Genomic DNA, 26,943 nt, shown 5'->3' on the forward strand with positions numbered 1-26,943 from the left:
CCATTCAGACTGTGGGTTAAAGTATATTGGAAAAAACTGTTTTTGGATCCTCCAATTTTTATTGACATCCAAGGAAAAGCCCATGGGTTTTATACATTTCCACACTGCTAAATCAACAAGATAAATCAGCTTTCAGTCATGGTGCTGCATATACCCTGACTTGTTTCACAAACCACTCTATTAGTACTACTGCTGTCAAATTTTGTAATACTGTGTTTTGTTCCTTAAGCCTGGATGAACTTTGGCCATTACGGAAGAGTCAAGCAATATTTTCCTGAGAAGCTGTTGGTCAGAATCTCAACAAGAAAGAAAAAATGGAGTAGAAATCTGTGCCACAAACCTCTGTAGCTAAAAATTACTCTAAGATAGCCAGAAACATTTGGGGCCAGTTCTGAGTATGTCAAATGAGAGCTGCAGATCTCCATGGGGAAATCCTCTCCTCAAAACCATGGAGCAAAAATGTAACTTCTTCACAGAAGCTATGACACCCTAAGGCTGGCTGGAAGACAAGAATTCCATTTTCTTTAAAAAAAAAAAGAGAGAGAAGGAGAGAAAAATTGGTTGTCATTCTGCATTGGAACAAGAATGAGACTATTCTGAAATTTTATTTGGCAAAGCAGGATTTGAACCTGGTCCTTGCACGTGCACTAGGGAATACCCTAACCACTAAGTTATTATCTAGCTTAGAGTGTGTTTTTTCTCTTCTGTGCCTCTGGCCTGCTTCCAGAAATACAATCCAGGACCTGAAAACCCTTTCCAATAAATGTTTTCTTGAATCTGATACGTTTCCACAAAAAGTTTCAGTTTTTCCAATGAAAACACAAATTGTTGAAAAATTCCTGACCGATTCTATTCTGACCAAACAGCTGGAATAGCCTCTGCCTTACTAGAACGCCATCTCTGCAGTGGGGAAGACTACATAGCTTTTCTGACCAAACAGCTACTGTGTGCTGCTCTGCAAGATGCTTTCATACAACTAGGTTCCACAGTGCTTGGGTGCCCTGCACACTTGCAAAAGTAGAGATACTTTTATCCAAATCAGATTGCATCCATAGAAGCTCAGTAAGCAGTTTCTCCCTACTGACTAACTTATGATGGGACTTTTCCTCAGATGGGCCCCATCGCTACACTCTGGTTGCCAGCCCCATTTCAGGCCCACTATGAAGATGTAACCCATTGGTAAATGTGTGTTACAGGTCCCCCTCTATACCGGTCCATGGAAGGTTTAAGTTAATATAGCCCCACCTACAGATCTTTACCTCAAGCTGAAGCAGCTTATGCTTTTGGGTCTGGAGGTCTGTTGTGCAGTCCTCGGTGCATAGGCCAACCATGTCGGCTAGAGTGGCAGACTGTTCCTGGGCAGCGGAGGAATTGGGTAGCTATATAGGGTTTATGTTGTTGTCTCTTCAGGGTACGTGCAAGGTCTCTGCAGGATAGAACTCATGTTATGGAGCTGGGACGTGCTGCTCGAGCCAAGATTCACGCTGCAAACACTCCAGAGCCATACTAGAACCCTTGTTTAGCCTCAATAGCATTATTATATACAGCCTTCTGCACAGAAATACAGTATTCTTGTTATAAAATGTGGTTTTTCATTTTAGCCATCAGTATTTCATCTTTTAACCTTTCCCTTTTAGATCACACGTTACCCAGAGAGCCAGTGATATCTTATATAACTCATTCCATGGGGATGCAGAGTCAAGTTTTGATGTGTACCAGGAAGCATTTCCTCTTTTTTCATTTGATCAAACCCATGCTTCTTGACTGAATTTTCATTTCTTTTTTCAAAAAGTTTCCAAAAACTGGGGTGCGAAATACATTTGTACTTGAACAAAGGAGAGAAAGAAATGGCAGCAAAGCTAATACAACAGCTCTAGCAGACAACAAGATGAAATAGCACTCTGAACGCTAAAATGATGGGTTCTAGCACATCTCAGGAGCCTGAGGATGCTGAGAACATGACTGCTTCTGTGAAGTGAACACCTTGAATTATGTTTTTAAAAGTTTTGGGCGTGTTATTCATATTTTTTCATGTAGCAGACTTTGAAAAATGCCTTCAAAAAAAATCTCATTTTCTTAAAAAAACACTAGCTTTACTAGTGATTCTACTTGCCCCCATTATATTGTGATCTCATGCTAATTCACCCTGCCAGCCTAAGGCTTGCCAGCCTTAAATCTTAATTAAGTCCTGTTCTGAGGTCTTAAGTGGAACTTAAATGGTACAAAAGTCTTGTGCCAGCTGTCTGCATAGGAGTGAATCTGACCTATTGAGTGGTCAGAAATACCCCTGTAAATATCTTGCTAGCTCTATGTGCACGTCCCCACCCAAGCCTTGGGTAGGGGAGCTTCCCTTGATAAGTGTCTTTACTTAACAGTGTTGACAGGTTTGCTGCCATCATCAAGAATAGACTGTCTTCAGAAAGCTAATTCCAAAAATTGCAATGCCAGACATGTGGATTCATTTGTGTCAGAACATCATTGCTAGTTTTCAGAGGAGATGCTTATGGGAATTAACATAAAATGCCCCGAGTAATGTAAGTATTAAAGAACATACAACAGGCCTTGTCTTCACCCCGATCATGCAAGATTGTTCAATCAGGACACTTTCTGGGTGGGTTTTTTTTCCCCCAATATAATTTTAAAAGTTTCAGGCCAGGGGATTTCCACCACCTCACATGGGAGACTATTCTACAATCTCAAACTAAAAATATTTTTCTGATATTCAACCCATTCTTTTCTTTTTGTGATTTCACCCCAGTATGTCTAGTTATACTTGTTTATGTTACCCCAAATGGCTCCTTGCTATGTACAGCCTTTAAATAGTTGTAGGGAGCTGTCATGATCCATAGCTTTGTTGCTTAGCCAAGCTTTATATATTTAGCTTTTTAAATATTTCCTCACTGTTTCCATCTTGTCATGGCTTTGTCAGGTTTGTATGGGCAGAAGCTCCCTCCCCAAGAATTCTGTGCTAGATAGTGTTGGTGAGAACCAGACCAGAGCAGCAGGTTTCAGAGTGGACCTCTGCTCAGGTGGGTAGATTGAATCCTACCTCCTCTGGAACAGACCCCAACCTGCCTGAAGATAGGGAGTAGTGCTCCAGAATGTCTGAAGGCCCAGCTTCCCCCAAGAGGAGTGTTGGCAGCAACCTCACCAACCCAGCAGGTGACATATAAGTGCCTCTTGCCAGTGCTCTCAAGGAGGGATAGAGCCATGGCATTGGGGGAGTACGAGGGGGTTCCCCCCATGTGAGGTGTATCTATGGCCCTGGTCTTTATCTAGTCCTGGCAGACCTGTGAAATTTTAGAATTTCCACTGCACCTTCATATACGAGATCGTAACTCCTCTGACATAAAAAGATGTTTCACTTTTGTACTTAAACATTCAGGTAATGATAAATGACATTGGGTTTTTTCATGCTAATTAGTCTAGGGGTGTTTATTGGTGCACTAAAACCATCAGACCTACAGCTGCAGGAATCAGAATGTGACTAACTGTAATAGGAGTTACATGGCTAAAACCCAGTGCATGTGGTTGGAATTTTACTCCACTGAATCTACAGTACCTCTTTACAGACAATGAATGATGTTTTTGTAAGTTTTAAGTTTGGAGATTCTTTTTAAAAAAATTGAGCTACCGCATATTACTTAAAGCAGAAGCTGATTGTTATTACACAGACTATGCTTCTTGGTTAAAAATGTCTTTCCACTGATAGAGCTCTAAATCTATTGAGCAATATTTCCCTGATAAACAGACCAATCAATGGTTATGGAAACATGGTATTCTGGATTTCACCTATGTTCTATGCACTTTCTCTCTTCTGTGCATTATTCCCATTGCTGGCTTTGTCTCTTAATTTGTGCTACTAGAGAATTCCTTGTTGTGTCTCTTTGGCATTGATTATGATGTACTGGCACATGTGCAGAGAAGTTTAAATTGTTTGGCACTGATCTATAACTGTCTGGTACAAGATCTGGTTTCTCACAGTCTAATTAGGTTAGTAATTTTCTGAAGGCTGTTTGTCAATCTTACTCTCAAATTGAGTAGCATTTTACTTAATGGGACTATTTACCATGAACAGTACTATTCAAGTTGAGTAAAGGAGGCAGAATCAGGCCGTGAGTGACTTGTTCTGACCAAGCCACTAAGGGTTAGATTGCACCCAGGGCTGGCTCCAGACCCCAGCGCGCCAAGCGCGCGCTTGGGGCGGCATCCCGCGGGAGGGCGGCAGGCGGCTCCGGTGGACCTCCCACAGGCATGCCTGCGGAAGGTCAGCTGGTCCCGCGGCTCCGGTGGAGCATCCGCAGGCACGTCTGCAGGAGGTCCACCGGATCCGCGGGACCGGCGACCGCCAGAGCGCCCCCCGCGGCGTGCCGCCCTGCTTGGGGCGGCGCAAATCCTAGAGCCAGGGCCGGCTCCAGACCCCAGCACGCCAAGCAGGCACGTGGGGCGGCATTGTCCCTGCAGGGCGGCATTTGGCTCCGGCGGACCTTCCGCAGTCATTCCTGCGGGAGGTCCACTGGAGCCCCGGGACGAGCGGACCTGCCGCAGGCATGACTGTGGAGGGTCCTCTCTTCCCGCGGCTCCGCTTCAGCTCCCGCAGGCATGACTGCGGCGGGTGCGCTGGTCCCGCGGCTCGGACGGAGCTCCCGCAGGCATGCTCCACCGGAGCCGCGGAACCAGCGCACCCGCCACCGGAGCCGCGGAAACAGCGCACCCGCCGCAGACACTTCTGCCCCGGCCGCGGGACCGGGGAGAGGCGGCGAGCGCACTGCCCTGCTTGGGGCGGCGTAATTTCTAGAGCCGCCCCTGCCTAGAGCCGCCCCTGATTGCACCTAGAAGGCACAGCCTTAGGATCCTGCAGAGCCATACTGCCCCAGGAAAAGTACTGAAGCAAGGCAAAATGCACTTGCAGCTTCCTAGTGTACAGGGAAGGACACAAATTGCTATGGCCTAATACGTAGGGCCCTACCAAATTCATGGCCATGAAAAACACATCACGGACCATGAAATCTGGTCTCCCCCCAATGAAATCTGGTCTTCTGTGTGCTTTTACCCTATACTATACAGATTTCATGGGGGAGACCAGCATTTCTCAAATTGTGGGTCCTGACCAAAAAGGGAGTTGCAAGGGTCACAAAGTTATTTTAAGGCGGTCGCAGTATTGCCACCGTTACTTCTGCGCTGCCTTCAGAGCTGGGCGGCCAGAGAGTGGCAGTTGTTGACTGGGTACCCAGCTCTGAAGGCAGCGTCCCGCCAGCAGTTGTGCAGAAATAAGGGTGGCAATACCATACCATGCCACCCTTACTTCTGCACTGCTGCATTCAGAGCTGGGCAGCCAGAGAGTGGTGGCTGCTTATTGAGGGTCCAGCTCTGTAGGCAGCCACAGCGCAGAAGTAAGGGAGGCAATACCATACCAGGCCATCCTTACTTCTGCACTGCTGCTGGTGGCTGCTCTGCCTTCAGAGCTGGGATCCCGGCCTGCAGCCACTGTTCTCCAGCTGCCCTGCTCTGAAGATAGTGTTGCTGCCAGCAGCAGTGCAGAATTAAGGGTAGCAGTACTGCAACACCCACCACAATAACCTTGCGACCTCCCCCCCACCCCACACACACAACTCCTCTTTCAGATTTAAATAGCTGAAATAACAAAATCTACTATTTTTAAAACCCTATGACCGTGAAATTGACCAAAATGGACCGTGAATTTGGTAGGGCAGTACTTATACAATGCCAGCACCACTGTCTGGAATGGAGTGTGGGCAGAGACGCAGAAGCTCCTCTAGCAGTGGCACGAGAGCAGTTCTGGACTGGACTGGAAGACTTTAGGTGACCAGGAAGGGGGTGCACAGTGTTTGTGTGGTATAGAGCTGAGCACTCTAGTATGTCCATATACATTATTTCTCAAATCTCTCTGTAGCAAAAGATGGGTACTTTAAGAATTGTAGTTCTCACTGAATAGAAACAGGGCATGTATTCCACTACCAGCTGTGCTTTAAACTATCCACTGTACACAGAGTGTAATAAAGCCTTAGTTTATATGAGTGTAAAATGTATGCATACAGACTAAAATCCCGAGTCTAGTCCCCAAGTTCCAGGCCATGTTCTGGGCAGATGTACTGCAGGGGCAAATTATGGTGAGGGATCTTCCCTGGCAAGCCACAGAGTAGCTGCAGAGCTACACCAGGAAGCCTAGTCCAGCTCATTGATTTACATGGCTCCCTGCAGTGCAGAGGGACACGAAGATTCACTTAGCAGAAGTTCCGCTAGTACTAACCCCAGCCGTCTCCACACAACACTTGCTCCAGTGCCTCCTATCCCTTGCACACTCATCATTCAGTGATCTGGCTCCAAATTCCCTCATCATGGCCACAGTGAGTGATAGAGGTCAGATTTAAGTCTACTGCTAATGTACGTAGAGTATACCCTACCCCTCGTTTGGAGTATAACTGCACCAGTCCCATTGTCTGGGGAACCTCTACACTCATGGAGAAGAGAGGTGGATTTGTCTCATACTGTACTATTATAGAGATACCATAACCTTGCTTGCAAATAAAACTGAATTTGAATTATGAAAGCATTGATAAAAGACTAGGCCTGGTTATGTTTTTAGGTATTCACTCTGGGGGCCAGATCCTTACCTTCTATACACTGACATAGTTCCACAGAAGACAAGTTAAGATTTTTGCAGTGACTCATCCCTTATCATAGATGGTAGCAGCTAGGATGGCATTAGGGAGCACTTGAATGCCTTATGTTTCTATGGATATTTATGGAATCTTATATTATTAAGAACAGCTACTACTTCGTATGACTGTCTTTTTTGATGTTGCATGAAATTAAAAGTCTGAAAATGTTGATTGCTCCATTTTCTTTCAATAGAGCCAACATTTCAGCTTGAATTTATCTTGCCCTTCTAGTTGTAGTTTCATAGCACAACAATGACATCCAGTGGCTGTTAAATTCATCAACCATCTCTCTTCCAAATTTGGTACTGTATTTAATGTATTAGATTTCTTGTTGGTAAGGCTTTACATTAAGGTGGAGTTATAAATACTCAATCTTTAATAAATGCTGTGGGTTTTTAATTGCAGTGTAGACATAAGTGGTCCCATCCTCTAGATCTTCTAGGGGCAGCTGGTAGCTTTTCCAGCCATCTTTCACCTTGGGCACAGAGGACAAGAAGGAAGGAGATAACCATTGCCCACCAGCCCTCACCTTGCAAAAAAATGTCAGGGGTGAGAAGGGCCTGTGCCTTCTCCCTTATCAGGCAGCAGTTATGAAAAAAACAAACAACAAACAGGCCAGATATGAGTTGTATAGATTTTGACCTACCTCCTTAGCAAGAAATATTTGAGATTTTAACCATGCACAAGATATGTGATGATGGCAAGAGATATTGTTCACACCTACACTACTTTGATAGCATCATTACATATAAAAAGCTACCTAATGATACTAACAGTGCACTGTAGGTGTGTACAACATCTCTTGCCAGTATCACATATCTTCTTTTTCCCCACACAACAGATGTAATGTGATAAAATGTGATAAAATGCCAGTTATCCTCCAAGCCATATCTACTCTAGGAAAGAGATCTTTCAGTAGGTGTTCCAAGTGATTAGCTGATTGCAGTCAACACAAGGTTCCTCCTAGGACGGACCACAGCCAACTAACACTTTTTTATGGGATTAAACCTTGTCTACAAATCAGCTAACATTTTAAAACACAACCTATTTCTCCAGTGTAGACATGGCACAGCTAATGTTTGAATTTATTGAGTGTCATTTCACAGGTAACATGATTATCAATTTCTGTTCCAGTGGAGTCTAAAAGTGCCAAATTCAGATATGATCCTTGTTGTGCCAGGCATTGAACAAACATATAATATGTTATATATAAGACAACCCTGTCTGCAAACACCTTACAATCTAATAGACAAGATAGAAGAAGGGTGATGGGGAGATGTAATATATAAGCAGAGTGATCTGAGTGGAAGGTGGCAAATATGTTAGTTCCATTTTTTAAAAAAGCTTTGTTTCCCCCTCCTCTTTCCCCCCAAATTATACATAGTGTGGATATTAGTATGAATAAAGGGTATGGTGAGATAATGAGCTCATAAGAGTGTGAGAACTGGGAAAAGGAAAGGAAAATTTGAGGGGAAGAGGGGGAGGGAAGATGGGAGGTACAGAGAATGAAGTTGCAGCACAAGCACAGTGGGCTGGTCTACACTACGGGGGAAAATCGATCTAAGATACGCAACTTGTAGTCGAAGTATCTTATATCGAATTACCTACCGTCCTCACGGCGCGGGATCGATGTCCACAGCTCCCCATGTTGACTCCACTACCGCCGTTCGGGTTGGTGGAGATCCGGAGTCAACAGAAGCGCGTTCGGGGATCGATATATCGCGTCGAGACGCGATATATCGATCCCCAAGAAATCGATTGCTACCCGCCGATATGGTGGGTAGTGAAGCCGTACCCTGAGTGGGAAGGAATTAGAGAAAACAACCACTCAGCAAGGAGGAAAAAATGCCCAGAATCAGAACATTACAATAGAGTTGGTCTGAAAGTTCCAAAAGTTACAAAGGTGCTGCTGCTAAGATGTCTAAATTCTACAATGAATCCCCCTCAGTCACAAAATCAAGGACAAATAGAAAAGTGAACTAAAATAGTTATAGCCAATTAAACCAACTGATATGTGACAGGACATCAAAATGTTTCCACTTCGCTCCACTTACTTTTTTTTCAGAATAAAATTTTAAATAGATGCTATTGGCGCTACGATAATTTCTTTGAGGTTATCTTAAAGCAAGGTGACACACGTTAAAAGAGGATGACAACATCAAGAAAACTTGTTGTGTATCCCGTAGTCAGGAGCTATGGAATATGTAAAAGCCTAGCAAAGATACTTCTCCTCTCCCAGATTATGTGTTCTCAGTCTATTGGACTTAATAATGGTGGTTAATAATATAAAATGGGGGGTGATAGTGTATTTAGGCCCTGATTCTAGAAAGCAATTAAACATGTGCTTAACCTGAAGGATTTACCTAAGTCCTACTTGACTCCCTGGTTCTGACTTCAATAGAAGTTGTGGGTTCCCAGCACTTCACACAGTGAGATCTTATGGCTAAATAAACTACCAAATACACTTCTAATAGAGAAGTGAATACAGGAGGATTGACACAACTGGAAAAAAGAGGGTGATAAAACAATATTTGGAGTCAGGCTTCCATAAAATAGTTCATGAAAAATATATTGTGTCCTGCCTCCATAAAACAGCTCATGAGAAATATGTTACCTATTTCCCCTAATAGTTTTGTTCTTGTAAAGAATCATGGTTGTTTTTTATGGTCCTATGCATGTTAACAGAGAAGCTGCAATAACACTTTTGTATATATTCAGTCCAAAGATTATTTCATTGTAATAGTGTCAATGGGTCACTTTTGCAGTAAGTTACTCTAATAAAATGGGGGAGGTGGAACATAATCCACATACTCTCTTCCCGCTTTGGGGATCAAATACCTTTGGGGAAGTAGAGAGGGAGAATTGTTTCTGTACTTCCCAGGACTCAGGGACTCACACTCTATCTCCCTTATGTGGCCTGAAGCAGGAGAATGCCCTCCTATATCAGGGAGAAGGAGAATCTGGCCTGGTGTGTGTGTTTCTTTCTTCTCTCTCTCTTCCAATTTTCTGGGTTAGAGGGAATGTGAATAATGCATTAACTGCATGGCTGCTGCATCTCAGTATTTCATTGCCATTCTCTTCTCTTCCGGCTACATTTGGATCAAAAAAGCTCAAATAATTTAAAAGCACCTAATAAGAAGTATGATTTTATATAAAAGCCCTCAGGTTTTAAAGGCAAGTGAATCTGAGTGTGGGGGAAAAGGAACTGAATATTTCTCCTGTGATCTGCTCAATTTAATTGGACAGCTGCTGCTCTGTGAAGGTTTCTATTTCTCTCTATTTCCCAGTTTAGCTGGGATGAATGCGGTGTCATTAACAGTTTGGTTGTCATTTTTTATCATTCTCTTTCTTGTATGTTTGGTTTGAGATTAATGCATTCCAGTATATCTTAGAGCATAAAAGAGTGGCATCTTGTGGGAATATTCTACTTTTAAAGAAAAAAGGAAAGTGGAACTTTTGGGACAACAATTATCTGATTCTATTTGTCTGCTAGTGACTGAGTATAAATTGCCTACAGTTTATCTTTGGAGATAAAACATAGTGGTATATGCTGTTTCTGTAGTGTGTTTTCCATTTCCATCTATTTGGTTAATATGTTACAGGGAGAAAAAGATGGGGTTTCATTTTTCTGACTTGTTTGGGAACTATTCTGAGATGAGCAAATCATTTGCAGTGAAGAATTTATTCATCCAATTTCACGTCTGTTTCTACTCACAAAACTTCTGATTTTCTCAGAATTATTTCCTGAATATTTTCTGCTAGTAATTCTTGATCTTGAACCCATTTGCACAAAGTTAATTGACAGTACCCAAGATTCCAAACACAAGCCAGAGTGATTAGTTTTGATAGGACATTGATGATAATCTTCCGTGCCCTGAATGGATGAGCATAATTCCCGAGTGTGCCAGAGAAACACACTCCCATCACGCTCCTGTGGCTTAAGCCTGGAATAAATGGGGAGGCATTCATCCTCCCCACCCCATTTTGGGCATGGTGGACCCCCAAGTAGAGAAGAAGCAGCAGCCCCTGAACTCCTATCAATGCAGTCTATGTAAGAACCAGGCAGAATTTAGCCAAGAGCTAATATTAAGGGTTATATTGTGCCTGGCCCTACACAGGTGAAAGCGCAAAAGTCACAGGAAAAATACTGAAGTATAAAATGAATTGTGCAGAAAAGGGCTAATTAATTATTATGTGAACTGTCTCTCTTTTTCTCTCTTCTCTAATGTATTTAATTCCAGCCCACACTATCTGACAAATGGCATTCTCTCTAGGTGGCATGGCAAAGGCAAACATGCAATAGAGGTGTTTTAACTTTTAGTCCAAATCAACATAAATTCTTCTTTAATTTGTATTTATTATCAGAAAGGCTTCAATGTGCCAAGTCTTACAGCCTCTACAAAGTTTTAAAGGAAAAAAACTTACAGATACATAGTACACTAAAAATAAACATTATTTTCAATGTTTAACATCAATCTACATCTGTGATCAGAGTATAGTTGAAAGCGATTTGAGCCTGGTCTCCCACATCCTGGGTGAATACCCTGATGATGATGTTCGTCCATCGTGTTCGAAGAAGACCTTGACATCTAACAGGTTGTGAGCTGTCCACGGTGCATCTGCAAATGGCTGGTAAGGCCAATACGGGCACGGAATGTTCTGCCACATGTCGGGCAGACATGTGTGGGCACCACTGTTACAGCATTTGCAGCTCTGGCTTTACGGAGTGCACGCTTCTCTTGTGCTATGGTTATCCTTCTGGCTTCAGATGTCTGGCAGCCTTGGTGGATCAGTGTACGCCATGTCGATCGGTCTTGTGCCAGGGTTTCCCAGGAGGTGATGTCGATATCCAGGGACTTGAGAGAGGCTTTCAGCGTGTCTTTGTATCGCTTCTTTTGTCCCCTGTGCGATCGCTTTCCTTGAGACAGCTCACCATAGAAGAGCTGTTTGGGGATGCGGTGGTCTGGCATCCTTACAACGTGGCCTGCCCAGCGAGTCTGGGCTTTCATAAGCAGAGTATGAACCAACGGCAGGCCTGCTCTGGAGAGGACTTCTGTGTCTGGCACCTTATCCTGCCACCGGATCCTCAGAAGTCTGCGGAGGCAAGTCATGTGGAAGTGATTCAGTTGCCTAGCGTGCCTCCTGTATACAGTCCAAGTCTCACTGGCATACATCAGGGTAGTTAGCACTACTGCTCTGTAGACTTTAAGCTTTGTAGCAAGGCTTATTCCACGGCGGTCCCACATGTTAGTCAGCAGTCCGCCGAATGCAGAACTTGCCTTGGCGATTCTGCAGTTGACCTCGATGTCAATTGTCACTGCGCGGGAGAGGGTGCTGCCAAGGTATGTAAATTGGTCCACTGCTTGCAACTTTTGTCCCTTCACTGTGATGGTGGGCTCTTGGTGTTGGGCTTTCGGAGCTGGCTGGTGCATCACTTCGGTTTTCTTTATGTTGATGAGGAGGCCGAAGTTGTCGCATGCTGCTGCGAATTTGTCCATGCTGGCTTGCATTTCTTGCTCTGATCCAGCATTCAGGGCACAGTCGTCAGCAAAAAGGAGGTCTCGTAACACAGTCTCCTTTATCTTGGTGACAGCCTGGAGTCTTCGCAGGTTGAACAGTTTCCCATCACTCCTGTATCTCAGGCTGACTCCCAAGGAACTGTTCTGAAAGGCATCTGACAGCATAGCTGAAAACATTATGCTGAACAGGGTTGGTGCCAACACACACCCTTGCTTGACGCCGTTTGTGACGGGAAAGGCCTCTGAAGCTTCTCTGTCGTCCAGAACATGAGCCATCATGCCGTCGTGGAACTGACGTACCATCAGGATGAATCTGTCAGGGCACCCAAACTTCGACATGATGCGCCACAGACCTTCACGACTGACATTGTCAAAAGCCTTGATAAGATCCACGAAGATGGTGTACAGTTCACGATTCTGCTCTTGACACTTCTCTTGGAGCTGTCGGACTGCAAAGATCATGTCCACAGTGCCACGCTCTTTGCGGAAGCCGCACTGTGTCTCGGGTAGTAGACCCTGTTCCAGGTGGTCAATCAGGCGATTCAGCAACACTCGTGCAAGGATCTTACCTACACTAGAAAGCAGTGATATTCCTCTATGATTATCACAGACTTTTCGATTTCCTTTCCTCTTGTAGAGGTGTACAATGGACGCATCTTTCAATTCCTGAGGAATGGACCCTTGATTCCAGAAGGACTGGAACAGCTGAGTGAGTTTGTCGACAAGCACTGCACCACCATCCTTATAGACTTCTGCTGGGATCGCGTCAGATCCTGGAGCCTTGCCACTGGACAGCTGACTGATGGCCTGTAAGGTTTCAGTCTCTGATGGTGGAACGTCCAGGCTGTAGTTGATATCTGCCTGGGGCATTCTGTCAATCGCCTCGTTATTGATGGAAGATGGGCGGTTCAGCACGGATTAAAAATGCTCAGCCCAACGCTGTAGAATCAGAGTCTTCTCAGTAATGAGAGTTGCACCATCTGAGTCCAGTAGAGGGGAGCTCCCTGAGGGCCGAGGGCCGTACAAGGATCTGAGGGCTTCATAGAACTGTTTAGCATCGTTTCTATCAGCAAACTTCTGGATTTCATCTGCTTTGGCACTCAACCAGGAGTCCTGCATCTTACGAAGCTTGCTCTGTACGGTCCTGCGAGTGTTGTTAAAGGCATTTTTCTTAGCTGTTGACGACGGGTCATTCTGATGAGCACGGTGAAGGTGGTGCTTTTCAGCAAGTAAGGCCTTGATCTCTTCATCGTTTTCATCAAAACAGTCCTGCTGTTTCCTGTGTGAGGGTCCAAGAACCTTTAGTGCAGAAAAGTGCACAATATTCCGGAAGCGTTCCCAGTCCTTCTCAGCATTTTCCTCTAATTGCAGCTCTGAGAGTTGGTTGTCAAGATCTTCTGCTAGTGAAGCTGCTGTATTGGGGTTCCTCAGTTTACTGACATTGATCTTTTTCATCACAGCTTTGTTTCCCTGCGGACGTCTCTTTGGCTTGATGTAAAGGCTTAATTTGGAGATGATGAGTCTATGATCAGTCCAACAGTCAGCACTCAGCATGGCCTTGGTCACCCTTACATCCTGTCTGTCTTTCCTCCGCACAATGACATAATCAATGAGATGCCAGTGTTTGGAGCGTGGGTGCATCCAGGATGTCTTTTTGCGAGTGGGCAGGCAGAAGATGGTATTGGTGATGATCAGATCATGAGCCGCACATGTCTTCAGTAGTAGTAGGCCATTGCTGTTGCATTTGCCGATTCCATTTTTTCCAATGACGCCATCCCAGGCAGAGTGATCAGATCCTACTCTCACATTAAAATCGCCAAGTAGAATCAGCCTGTTGGTGCGCTTCACGGATGAAAGTAGGGCATCGAGATCTTCATAAAACTTGTCCTTTACTTCATCCGGATTCGTCATTGTGGGTGCGTAAGCTCTAATTAGTATAGCTTGCTTTCCTCTCGGTAGTGGAAGATGCAGTGTCATGAATTGATCGTTCATGCCCTTGGGAAGACTGGCAAGTTTGCGGACAAGATGATTCTTAACCGCAAAGCCAACTCCAGATTCACGACGTTCGTCACTGCTGCGTCCACTCCAGAAGAATGTGTAACCACCTCCTATTTCTGTGAGCTGACCTTCGTTGGCTAGACGAGTTTCACACAGGGCCGCAATATCGATGTTAAATCTTGCGAGCTCTCTGGCGACCAGGGCTGTTCTTCTTTCTGGTCAATCTGCTGAGGGGTTGTCTTGAAGCATGCGTACGTTCCATGTACCAATAGTGAGTGGTGTCATCTTACGTTTTATTATTTGAAGTTTTGTTGTTCGACCACATAAGATGGGATCCCTTCCAGCCGCGGTAAGCTGGCCAGGGTTCTGTGAAGCAAACAATGTTTAGGGCACCTTTTCTAGCCCCTTCCTCTTACTACGGAGGTGAGCGGTGCGGTCCTAAAAAGGGCTGCTCAGTCACTCAGGTAGATGCCGAATCCAGCTGTTGCTTCGGTCAGCAAGAAGACGACCATTAGACCTGAGCCACCTGTGTGCAGGTCCGCGGCTACAGCTCCCAGTGTATCCACACCTGCTGCTTCATCGCTCGCCCATCGCCACAGGACTTTGAAGTTTACGGGAGTTGGGGGGGATGTCAAGACTTGCGCGTGAATTGGATTAAAGTGAGGGAGAGGTGCGCATAGTCATCCTCACTCTCTCTTCCCAGATTCCATCTTGCTCCAATGGCAGGACAAGAGTCAAGACGGTTGGAGATGGGCTGGGCGCAGTGGTTGACCAGGGTGTCTTTCGCGTCTTGCCGTGCTCTTAGTGTACCACATCGCTTGCAGAAACCGCCTTCATGACCGTTGGTCCTATTCTGAAAGGTCTCATCCGCTCAATCCGCCGGAGTCTGTCTTCACATGCTCGGGATAGACAAGGCCCTATCTCACCGGAGGTCTATGCCCGACAGCTACCCTCAACTTGGTTTGGCCAGCCTGTCGAAGCTGTTGCCCGGGGTGTGGCCGCTGCGCATGCTACAGCTGCTGGGAGCCACAGGTGAGAGCTGAGTGACAGGTGGGGACCAAAGGTGGACGAGCTGCCCTAGAAGGGCACGACATGCCCCTACAACCAGAGGTGCTACCCCTCCCTGAACACCCCATACACCCCAATGATGAATACCCTAATCACTGGGATAATGGCTAGAAGAGGACCACCATCTCCTCAGTTGTTTTTGCAAGAAAGGACTTGGGTTCGTAAGATCTGGAGAGGATTCACAGCTGTGAATTGAATTACAAGTGGAGATAGGCACCTCCCTCCAATCTGGGTGTAGGGGCCTAAATCCCTTTGCAGGGAATAGGCCACACATTCTCCTAAAGCCCATGAAAGCTTATGCTCAAATAAATTTGTTAGTCTCTAATGTGCCACAAGTACTCCCATTCTCCTAAGCATCTCCCATTGGCTAGTTTAGGTGGCTATCTGCTCAGCTTGCTGGAATTTTGTGAATCCCATTCTTAGGCACCTAACTCTCCCCATAGATGGCATAGTCAGCCTGGACACCTAACCTGGAGCTATGGATTCCAGTAAGTGACAAGGCACGTAAAGTTAGGTGTTGCAATGCTGAGACTAAGCATATGTCCACACTTCAAGTGGGAGGTGTAATTCCAACTAGATGAGACATACCTGCTCTAGTTCTCATCAAGCTAGCACAGGTAGCCAAGGCAGCACAAGTGGCAGGAGGCACCAGTTGCTGCAAGAACATATCCACCCAAGAAGCTAGGGCACATACTTGGGGTGTCTATCTTCACCTGCCATTTGCACCGCCATGGATATACTATACTGTTAGTGAACTAGCTTAATCAGAGCCAGCACAGTACATCTACTTGAGTTGGAATTTACATCTCCAGCTTGACATGTAGATGATGTACCCTACGTCCCAGTTGTGGATCTAGTCCTAAGGGCAGAGTCATGCAAATCTCCAAAGTGCCTCTCCACCCCCAAGTCAGATCCACAGCATCCAAAGTGAAGGGTCAAGTAATAGAAGACAATTCTGAGTGTGGTTAGCTGACATGCAAAGATGCATGGGTAGATCTCTGTAAGACAAGAACTTGGCCCTTAGTCATTAATTTTCAATTTATAAAAAATCAAAAAAAATCCAACTGCAAATAAATGAAACCCAGTAAACGCTTCCAAAATTTCCGTAATGTCTATGGTTTTTCACAATTAATAAATACAGGCAGGCAGAAAACCATAATTGTTTATAACCAAACTTTTTTCTAAAATTAATCTATGATAGCTTTATATTTCCCTACCTTTATTAATCTCCCCTGGGGGAGGGGAGAGAGAGAGAGAGAGAGAGAGAATGAACCAGGTGTGACAGAAGTCAGTCACTTCACTTAATATATTACTAATATACTGAGATCCTACAGTGATGAGAGCGAAGAGAATAGAATGTGCTAAATAAATGGCCACCAGATGGCACCACAGTTTGAGATTAGCAAAATGTCAGCCTAATTGTTTTAGCTTTTAAAATGCCTTAAGGCAGGGGTTGGCAACCTTTCAGAAGTGGTGTGGTCTTGATTTATTTACTCTAATTTACTCTAATTTAAGGTTTCGCATGCCAGTAATACATTTTAGCATTTTCGGAAGGTTTCTTTCTATAAATCTATAATATATAACTAAACTATTGTTGTATGTAAAGTAAATAAGGTTTTTAAAAATGTTTAAGAAGCTTCATTTAAAATTAAATTAAAATGCAGAGGTCCTGGACAGGTGGCCAGAACCAGGGCAGTGAGAGTGCCACTGAAAATCAGCTCGTGTGATGCCTTCGGCACAGAGGTTGCATACCCCTGCCTTAATGCATCTGTTGCAGCATTAATGAATAGTGTATTAGAGAAGAGTCCTTGAAGCAAAGTAAAACAAATCTCATGTGTTCTATTAAGAATAAAACATTCTGGAATCTCTCTCCTCTTGGTACTCGGTGGATTTGTGTCCGCAATTTTCATTAACATTAATGGGAGTTCAGAGTTAGTCTCATGAACACCAACAGAACAAACACTTCTGTGAAGATAAGCAAGGGTATATTTTGTTTTACTGGCCAAAATATACAGTGTCCTTTAAAAAAACAGGGGTGGGGGGTTTAGAAGACACACAGCATTTGGCTTTTTAAAACAAATTTACAGTTACCTTTACTGTCCTGTTTATTTAAAAATATAAATATAACCACCACATTGTAATAATTTAGGATAAAATATTTTTAAACTCTTATGAAATATGTACGTGGCAGAACCAAGGAGACTATCGCTTCCAAAATCCAAGAGTCCTAGGGCCAGATCCTATGCTGGCGTAAATTTACACTGAGGTACACCATCTGCCCCCTAGCTTTTTGTTTGGCTAGTCAACTTGAAATGATTTCTCTTTGGAGCTAATCCCAAAATTAAAAGTATTCTGCATCTGTGGGGACAGATCAGAATGTTACACAAGCCAGAAGTATGATTATTATGCAGGCGTTATATCTTGTGGCATTTTTATTTTGAGAACAAGGTTATAGGCTTTTTTTTTAAAAAAAAGGATAAATCCCAACTCGCACAATAAAAAAACCACTATTTAAAATATGCTCTAAATCAATATTCTAAAGCATATTTTTCAGCCTCTTGGACAAATAATCTCATAGGGGTGTGTAATAGTCCGGTGTTGGGGCCGTGCCCTCTCAGGGGCCGTTGGGAGCCAGGCCGCCTCACTACACGGCCCAAATCAGTCTCCGGGTTCTGAAGGTCTTGGGGTTCTGCCCCTCATGCAGGGGCTGAACAGAAGGCACACGGTTACTGCAATGAGTCCCAGCCCTCAGTCAGGGCGGGGCAGCAGACACTAGGTCTAGGCTCAGATCCTTCCCGCAGGCTGAGCACCCATACAGTCAATAAGCCAGTTCTAAGCTCCGGTCCTGGCAGCCGGAGCTGAGCCGTTACAAAGTCAGTAAGCCCCAAGCCCTAGCTCAGGGCGGGGCAGCACACAAGAGTCCAGGAAGCTCAGATCCTTCCTGCAGGCTGAGCAGTCAAAGTTAACAAGCTAAGCCCGGGCCCTCAATCAGGGCGGGGCACCCAACACAGCAGTTCTAGGCTCAGCTCCTTACAGCAGGAGCTGAGCAGCAATAATAGTTCAGGGCTCCGGTCCTTACATCAGGAGCTGAGCAACAATAAGAGTTCAGTGCGCAGGTCCTTGCATCAGGAGCTGAGCAACAATAAGAGTTCAGGGCGCAGGTCCTTGCATCAGGAGCTGAGCAACAATGGTCAGTAAGCCCCAGCCCTAGGTCAGGGTGGGGCAACAAACAATAGTCCCAGGGGCTCAGGTCCTTGTCCCAGGAGCTGAGCAACAATAGTCAGTAAGCCCCAGCCCTAGGTCAGGGTGGGGCGACAAACAATAGTCCCAGGGGCTCAGGTCCTTGTCTCAGGAGCTGAGCTACGGCAATAGTTCCGGAAGCCCAGGCCCTTAGTCAGGGCGGGGCAATAAACAATAGTTCAAGGCTCACGTCCTTGTAGCAGGAGCTGAGCTACAACACTAGTTCAGGGAGCCCAGGCCCTTAGTCAGGGCGGGGCAGTAACCAATAGTTCAAGGCTCAGGTCCTTGTAGCAGGAGCTGAGCAGTCACAACAATACCGGGGCTCAGGTCCTTGTGTTAGGCGCTGAGCCACAGCAGGTAAGTGCAGGCTTCTCTGCCTGACCGCTGGTAGGAGGGGGAGTCTGCCACCCGTGAGTGGGGTGGCAGGGGGGCACAGGCCCACCCACTCCACTGTGTCCCAGCCCGGGGCCCTAACAGCGGCAGTCAGTCTGCTGCTGTGTTGGTGGGGTCCTGACCGAAACACACCGACATCGGCTCTTCCTCTGTCGTAGCCAGACTGGGGTCAGCTACCCCCGGGCTACTTCCCATCTCCCCCTCCATGGGTACCTGCTCATCGCTGGGCTCGGCAGCGGGGTCCCACACCATGGGCTCCTCGGCGTGCTGAGGGCTGTCTAGGTCGGGCCGCTCCTCCGGACTCGGGTCAAGGGGCCGCTCGGGCCACTCCTCGGGGTACCGGGCTCGGGGCAGGCTCGGCCAATCCACCTCGGGGTACCTGGCTCGAGGGAGGCTCGGGCGGTCCACGTCAGGATACCGGGCTTGAGGGAGGTTCGGTCCGTCCACGTCGGGATACCTGGCTCGAGGGAGGCTCGGTCCGTCCGCGTCAGGGTACCTGGCTCGAGGGAGGCTCGGTCCGTCCGCGTCAGGGTACCTGGCTCGAGGGAGGCTCGGTCCGGCAGGAGCCCGGTCAGGAGCGTCCGTCCTCTCCGGCCGCTGGGCTCCAACTGAGTGCTGAGGCCGGGCTTTTATACTTCCTGTCCCGCCCCTTGACTTCCGGGGGGCGGGAACAGGTGGTGGTGGCTCCACCCACTGAGGTGGCTCCGCCCACTGAGGTGGCTGTTCTGGTTCCTCTCTCTCAGGGGCCGTCGGGAGCCAGGCCGCCTCACTACACGCCCCCCCCCAAGGCTGGTTCCCGTGCAGCGGGGCCAGCCCATTCCACACCCCCCAGCCGAGAGAGGAAGTCCGCATTCGCATGGTCCTTACCGGCTCTATGGCGGACCGTGAAGGCAAACGGCTGGAGGGCCAGGTACCAGCGCTGCACCTGCATATTGTGGTCCTTCATTCGGGCCAACCACTGAAGGGCGGAATGGTCGGTGACCAAGGTGAAGGGGACTCCCAGGATGTAGTACCGGAGCGCTTCACAAGCCCACTTCACGGCTAGGGCTTCCTTCTCGACCACCGCATAGTTCTTTTCGCGGGGGAACAGTTTCCGGCTAATGTAAAGAACCGGATGTTCCTCACCCCCTACTTCTTGGGACAAGACAGCCCCGAGTCCCACTTCTGAGGCGTCGGTCTGTAAGACAAATGGCTGGTTAAAATCGGGGCTATACAAGACCGGCTCGCTGCAGAGGCATGTCTTAAGAGTCTGAAAGGCCCTGTCACACTCATTAGTCCAGTTCACCTATCGTGGGCTGTCCTTTGTTAGGAGCCCCGTTAAGGGGGCCGTAATTGTCGCGAATTGGGGAATGAACCGCCTATAATATCCTGCCAAGCCTAGAAATTGCCGCACCTGGCGCTTTGTGGTCGGCGGGGGGCAGTCTGCGATGGCCTGGACCTTTCCGATCAGGGGTTTTACCTGCCCATGCCCGATAGCATACCCCAGGTACTTAGTCTCTTGCCAGCCGATGCGACATTTTTTTGGGTTGGCTGTTAATCCGGCCTCCCTCAGGGACCTCAGGACAGCTGCAACTCTCTCCAGGTGGTTCTCCCACTGCGGACTGTAGATAACAACGTCGTCTAGATAGGCGGCCGCATAGTCCTGATGGGGCTGGAGGAGGCGGTCCATTAGGCGCTGAAAGGTGGCCGGGGCCCCGTGGAGGCCGAAGGGCATCCTGGTGAATTGGTAGAGACCTGTGGGGGTGGCAAAGGCAGTTTTCTCCCGGGAGGCGGGTTCCAGGGGGATCTGCCAGTACCCCTTACTTAGGTCCAGGGTGGTGATATAGTGGGCCTCCCCCAGGCGGGCCAACAGCTCATCTATCCGGGGCATGGGATAGGCGTCGAATTTGGAGATGGCGTTAACGCATCGGAAGTCAATACAGAACCGCTGTGAACCGTCGGGTTTGGGCACCAGCACTACCGGGCTGCGCCACTCACTCTGTGATGGCTCCACCACCACCAACTCCAGCATCGCCCGTACCTCTTTCTCCACGACCTGCCTCCTATGATAGGGCAGGGGCCGAGTCATCCCCCGGATCACCACCCCAGGCTCTGTCTGGATCCGATGGTATACCAGGGAGGTGTGTCCCGGTTGGTCCGTAAAAGTGTGGGAAAAAGCTCGGAGGAGGCACCGAGTCTGTCGGAGCTGTTCCTCGGTTAAGGTCTCCCCGAGCTGGGGTTCCTCGGTGTCTCCAGTATGGGGGACCTGGGGCCCCAGCTCCGATTCTGGCGGGTAGGGGTTAATCAAAAGCCCTTCTCGCTCCCTCCAGGGTTGGAGGAGGTTGACGTGATAACGCTGGGTCTTTTTCTTCCGGTCCGGCTGATTGATTTCATACGTGACTGGGCCCACCTTCCTGACCACCTCATAGGGCCCTTGCCACCGGGCCAGGATCTTCGATTCACTGGATGGGAGGAGGAGTAATACCCGGTCTCCGGGTTGGAAGTCCCGAGTCTGCGCACCTCGGTTATACGTCTGGGCTTGCGTGGCCTGGGCGGTTTTCAAGTTTTCCCGCGCTAGATCCCCCGCCTGCCTAAGGCGCTCCTGAAGTTGAAGCACATACTGTAGGAGACCCTGGGCCGGGGAGGGAGCCTGTTCCCAAGTTTCCCTCATGAGATCCAACAGGCCCTGGGGTCGCCGTCCATACAATAATTCGAAGGGGGAGAACTTTGTCGATGACTGGGGAACTTCCCGTATTGCTAGGAGCAGGGGCGGAAGGAGCTGGTCCCACCGGCGAAGGTCCTCCGGGGGAAACCGACGCAACATCCCTTTCAGCGTCCGATTGAATCTCTCCACTAATCCATCGGTCTGGGGATGATAGACGGAGGTTCGGAGTTGCTTGACCCCCATGATTTCACAGACTTGCTTGAGCAGCTGTGACGTGAAATTGGTCCCTTGATCCGTGAGGAGCTCCCGGGGTAGGCCGACGCGGGTGAAGACCTTCACCAGTTCCATGGCAATGGTGCGGGCGGAGTTGTTCCGAAGAGGAATGGCTTCGGGGAACCTGGTGGCATAGTCCATCAGAACTAAAATATATTGGAACCCCGCACTGCTCTTCGGGAGGGGGCCCACCAGGTCCACAGCCACGCGTTCAAAGGGGGTTTCCATTAGAGGCATCGGCACCAACGGGGCCTTAGGGGCCCGGGCGGGGGCGGCCAACTGGCATTCCGGACACGAATTGCAATAGTCCTTTACGTCTTGGTACACCCCGGGCCAGAAGAAGCGCCCCAGGATCCGGGCCAGCGTCTTGTCGTGCCCGAGGTGCCCAGCCGCTGGGACGTCGTGGGCCAATTTCATGACCGCCCGGCGGTGACACCGCGGCACGAGAAGCTGTGTCCGGATGTCCCCGGTGCAGGGGTCCTTTTCCACACGATAAAGGCGCTCTTGTCGGAGCTCAAAGTGCGGCCACTGCGCCGCTCGCTGGGAGTCGAGAATAGTCCCATCCACAGAGGCCAGCTGCTCGTAGGTCCGTTGGAGTGTGGGGTCGGCCCGTTGGTCCTGGCAAAAATCCGTGGAAGGCGAGGGATCCTCTCTTCCCCCTCGGGGAGGGTCTTCACGTCCTCCCATGGGACTGGTAGGGGCGGGGGTTTCCATCTCGTCCTCCCCGGTCCCCGATGCCTCTCCTCCCAGTGCTGGCGTGGCCGGCGGGCTACCCTCGAGGTGGCGGCATAATACGGTGGTGAAGTCGGGCCAGTCCCACCCCAGGATCACCGGGTACGCCAGCCGTGGCGCCAGCCCCACCGTCATTCGCTGGGTGACCCCATCAATGGTCAGTTGAGCCTGGGCACTGGGGTAGGGTCGTATATCTCCATGTATACACTGCAGTGGAATCTTCTCCAGGTGGCCGTCCGCCGGCGGGCCTACGGCCTGGCAGACCAGCGTTTGGCCACAGCCGGAGTCGAGGAGGGCCACTGCCTGGCGACCCTCAATGACCACTGGCACGGTGATCTTGGCCCCTTGCGGGCGTCGGGCACGGCCTTCCCCGGAGTAGACTTGGCCAAACGCACACTCCAGTTCAGGGCAGTCCCACTGCAAATGGCCATACTTTCCGCAGGAGAAACAGGGCCCCAGGGTGGCTCGCTCCGTTCGCGACCGGGCCCCGGGGTTGCCCCCGGGGGGGTTCCGGCTGTATCCTCTGGCTGTGGGCGCCGGGGTCCGTGTGGGTTTCCCGGAGGGCACGGCCATCCGGGCCCGGCCCTCTACGCTACGGGAGGAAACACTTATGGCTGCCAGGGGGGGGTGGCCCCCTCTTTTCTGGGTTGGGGCGCTCCGTCCGGACCGGGACCGCCCGGCTAGCTGACCCCGACGGGGTCTCAGCTGCGAGGAAGTCCTCCATTAAAGTAACGGCCGCGGACACCGTCGTCGGCCTGTGGCGGAGGACCCAGGATCTTCCCCTCGGTGGAAGTACATGGGCAAATTGTTCCAATACAATCTGTTCCATCAGCTCTTCTGATGTCCGGCATTCAGGCTGTAGCCACTTTTTGCAGGTCTCCCGCAGTTCCTGAGCCACCATCCGCGGCCGGGCCCCCGGGGGATAGGCCAGGCTCCTAAACCGTTGTGGGTAGGTCTCTGGACTCACGTCCAGTGCGTCCAGAATAGCGGCCTTCACTAGGTTGTAATCCTGGGCCGCTTCCACCGACAGGCCTCGTAGATCGTCTGGGCAGTCCCCATTAAGTATGGGGCCAGGATGGTGGCCCACTGGTCCGGGGTCCAGCCTGCGACGACAGCCACCCTCTCAAAGGTGACGAGAAAAGCCTCGGGATCATCCTCGGGCCCCGTCTTCGTCAACCGAATTGGGGGGCTGGGCCGCGGGGCCCCTGCGGCGCCCCCGGGTAGGGGTTCCCCCGGTCGGGCTAGGGCCGCTGCAAGCTGCTGGACACATTTCTGCTGAAAGTCCTGGTGTTGGGTAACCAGGTCCGCAATCAGCTGTCGTTGTTGGACCCCCAGCTGCTCTACGAGCTGCTGCTGCTGTAGCTGCTGGGCGGCCAGGTGCTCCTGTTGGTGTCGCACCTGGGCCGCCTGCTGTCGCTCCTGGCTCTCGGTCATGAGGGCCAGGAGCTGGGATAGGTCCACCTCTCTGGTGGGAGGTCTCTCTCCCGCCGCCCCCTTTTCACCGGTGTCTAGAGTTCGTGCCCACATTCTGGGCAGAAAGGTCCTCAGAGAAGGCACCACGTATAATAGTCCGGTGTTGGGGCCGTGCCCTCTCAGGGGCCGTCGGGAGCCAGGCCGCCTCACTACACGGCCCAAATCAGTCTCCGGGTTCTGAAGGTCTTGGGGTTCTGCCCCTCAAGCAGGGGCTGAACAGAAGGCACAAGGTTACTGGAATGAGTCCCAGCCCTCAGTCAGGGCGGGGCAGCAGACACTAGGTCTAGGCTCAGATCCTTCCCGCAGGCTGAGCACCCATACAGTCAATAAGCCAGTTCTAAGCTCCGGTCCTGGCAGCCGGAGCTGAGCCGTTACAAAGTCAGTAAGCCCCAAGCCCTAGCTCAGGGCGGGGCAGCACACAAGAAGAGCCCAGGGAGCTCAGATCCTTCCTGCAGGCTGAGCAGTCAAAGTTAACAAGCTAAGCCCGGGCCCTCAATCAGGGCGGGGCACCCAACACAGCAGTTCTAGGCTCAGCTCCTTACATCAGGAGCTGAGCAACAATAAGAGTTCAGGGCGCAGGTCCTTGCATCAGGAGCTGAGCAACAATGGCCAGGAAGCCCCAGCCCTAGGTCAGGGTGGGGCGACAAACAAGAGTCCCAGGGGCTCAGGTCCTTGTCTCAGGAGCTGAGCTACGGCAATAGTTCCGGAAGCCCAGGCCCTTAGTCTTGGCGGGGCAATAAACAATAGTTCAAGGCTCACGTCCTTGTAGCAGGAGCTGAGCTACAACATTAGTTCAGGGAGCCCAGGCCCTTAGTCAGGGCGGGGCAGTAACCAATAGTTCAAGGCTCAGGTCCTTGTAGCAGGAGCTGAGCAGTCACAACAATACCGGGGCTCAGGTCCTTGTGTTAGGCGCTGAGCCACAGCAGGTAAGTGCAGGCTTCTCTGCCTGACCGCTGGTAGGAGGGGGAGTCTGCCACCCGTGAGTGGGATGGCAGGGGGGGCACAGGCCCACCCACTCCACTGTGTCCCAGCCCGGGGCCCTAACAGCGGCAGTCAGTCTGCTGCTGTGTCGGTGGGGTCCTGACCGAAACACACCGACATCGGCTCTTCCTCTGTCGTAGCCAGACTGGGGTCAGCTACCCCCGGGCTACTTCCCATCTCCCCCTCCATGGGTACCTGCTCATCGCTGGGCTCGGCAGCGGGGTCCCACACCATGGGCTCCTCGGCGTGCTGAGGGCTGTCTAGGTCGGGCCGCTCCTCCGGACTCGGGTCAAGGGGCCGCTCCTCGGGGTACCGGGCTCGGGGCAGGCTTGGCCAATCCACCTCGGGGTACCTGGCTTGAGGGAGGCTCGGGCGGTCCACGTCAGGATACCGGGCTCGAGGGAGGTTCGGTCCGTCCGCGTCGGGATACCTGGCTCGAGGGAGGCTCGGTCCGTCTGCGTCAGGGTACCTGGCTCGAGGGAGGTTCGGTCCGTCTGCGTCAGGGTACCTGGCTCGGGGCAGGCTCGGTCCGGCAGGAGCCCGGTCAGGAGCGTCCGTCCTCTCCGGCCGCTGGGCTCCAACTGAGTGCTGAGGCCGGGCTTTTATACTTCCTGTCCCGCCCCTTGACTTCCGGGGGGCGGGAACAGGTGGTGGTGGCTCTGCCCACTGAGGTGGCTCCGCCCACTGAGGTGGCTGTTCTGGTTCCTCTCTCTCAGGGGCCGTCGGGAGCCAGGCCGCCTCACTACAGGGTGTTGCTGTAATTAATACAGCTGTGGTACATCCAACTTCTTAAGGTACTCAGTAGCCTGGTAGCTGTACCATAACTCATGGATAAGTGCTAAAGGCATCTCAGCCTCTAGGTCCTATAAACTCTAGCCTTGGGGGTTCCCAGTAATCACTAAGGCCTTGTCTACACTGCTACTTTACAGTACTGCAACTTTCTCGCTCAGGGGTGTGAAAAAACACCCCCTGAGTGCAGCATGTTCCAGCACTGTAAAGTGGCAGTGTAGACATGCCCCAGCGCTGGGAGCTACTCCCCTTATGGAGGTGGTTTTTTTACAGCGTTGGGAGAGCTTTCTCCCAGTGCTGCCACGGCAGCGCTTTAATGTTGCTCGTGAAGACATACTCTAAAGGTATATCTACACTGGCAAGTTTCTGTGCAACAAGTTATACAACTATTATTAAAGCGCTGGAATTAAACCGCTGTTGCGTGTCCACACTGTGCCCCTTGCGACAGTGAAGTGCATCCACATTAGCAGCTCTTGCAATGGCAAAGATAGCAGTGCATTGTGGTAGCTATCCCATTGTGTAACTGGCCGCAGGATGCTTTAGGAAGGGTTTGCAATGCCTCATGGGGCAGGCACAGTGTCACATGATGCAGGTTTCCCAATCCCACTGTTCCAGGGCATCCTACTACGTTGCCAGCTGCTTTTCAACTGAAGTGGGGGGTGGGCAGAGTGTGTGACAGGGAGTGTGTGTGTGTGTATGGATGGGAGGAGGAGAGACAGTGTGTTTTGGGGGACAGAGAGTGTGTCAGCATGCTGGCTTGTAAATTCAGACAGCTGCAGGAAGCAACCAGTCCTGAGGCAGGGGGAGGTGGAAACCCCGACATCAGCCCCCGCTTACCCCACAAGCTCTCTGCATAGCTCTCTCTCTCTCTCTCTCTCTCACACACACACACACACACACACACACACACACACACACACACACACACAGACACCACTCTGTGTTCAACAGCATGAGCATTCCCCATTAATGGTTTGCTTTGTGTCCCAGAGTAGATCAGCACAGCACACAATGGCTGTCAGAAACGGGGGTTTGAAAGGGGAGGGGCACATCTCCAGTCCAAAACAATGAGCAGAGTGGCCACTTGAGGAATTATGGGACACTTCTGGAGGCCAATTGATTGCTTTCTGCACAGTAATGTGTTTACACT

The sequence above is a fragment of the Mauremys reevesii genome, linkage group 3, assembly GCF_016161935.1.
Source record: "Mauremys reevesii isolate NIE-2019 linkage group 3, ASM1616193v1, whole genome shotgun sequence".
In the NCBI taxonomy this organism is placed as follows: domain Eukaryota; kingdom Metazoa; phylum Chordata; order Testudines; family Geoemydidae; genus Mauremys; species Mauremys reevesii.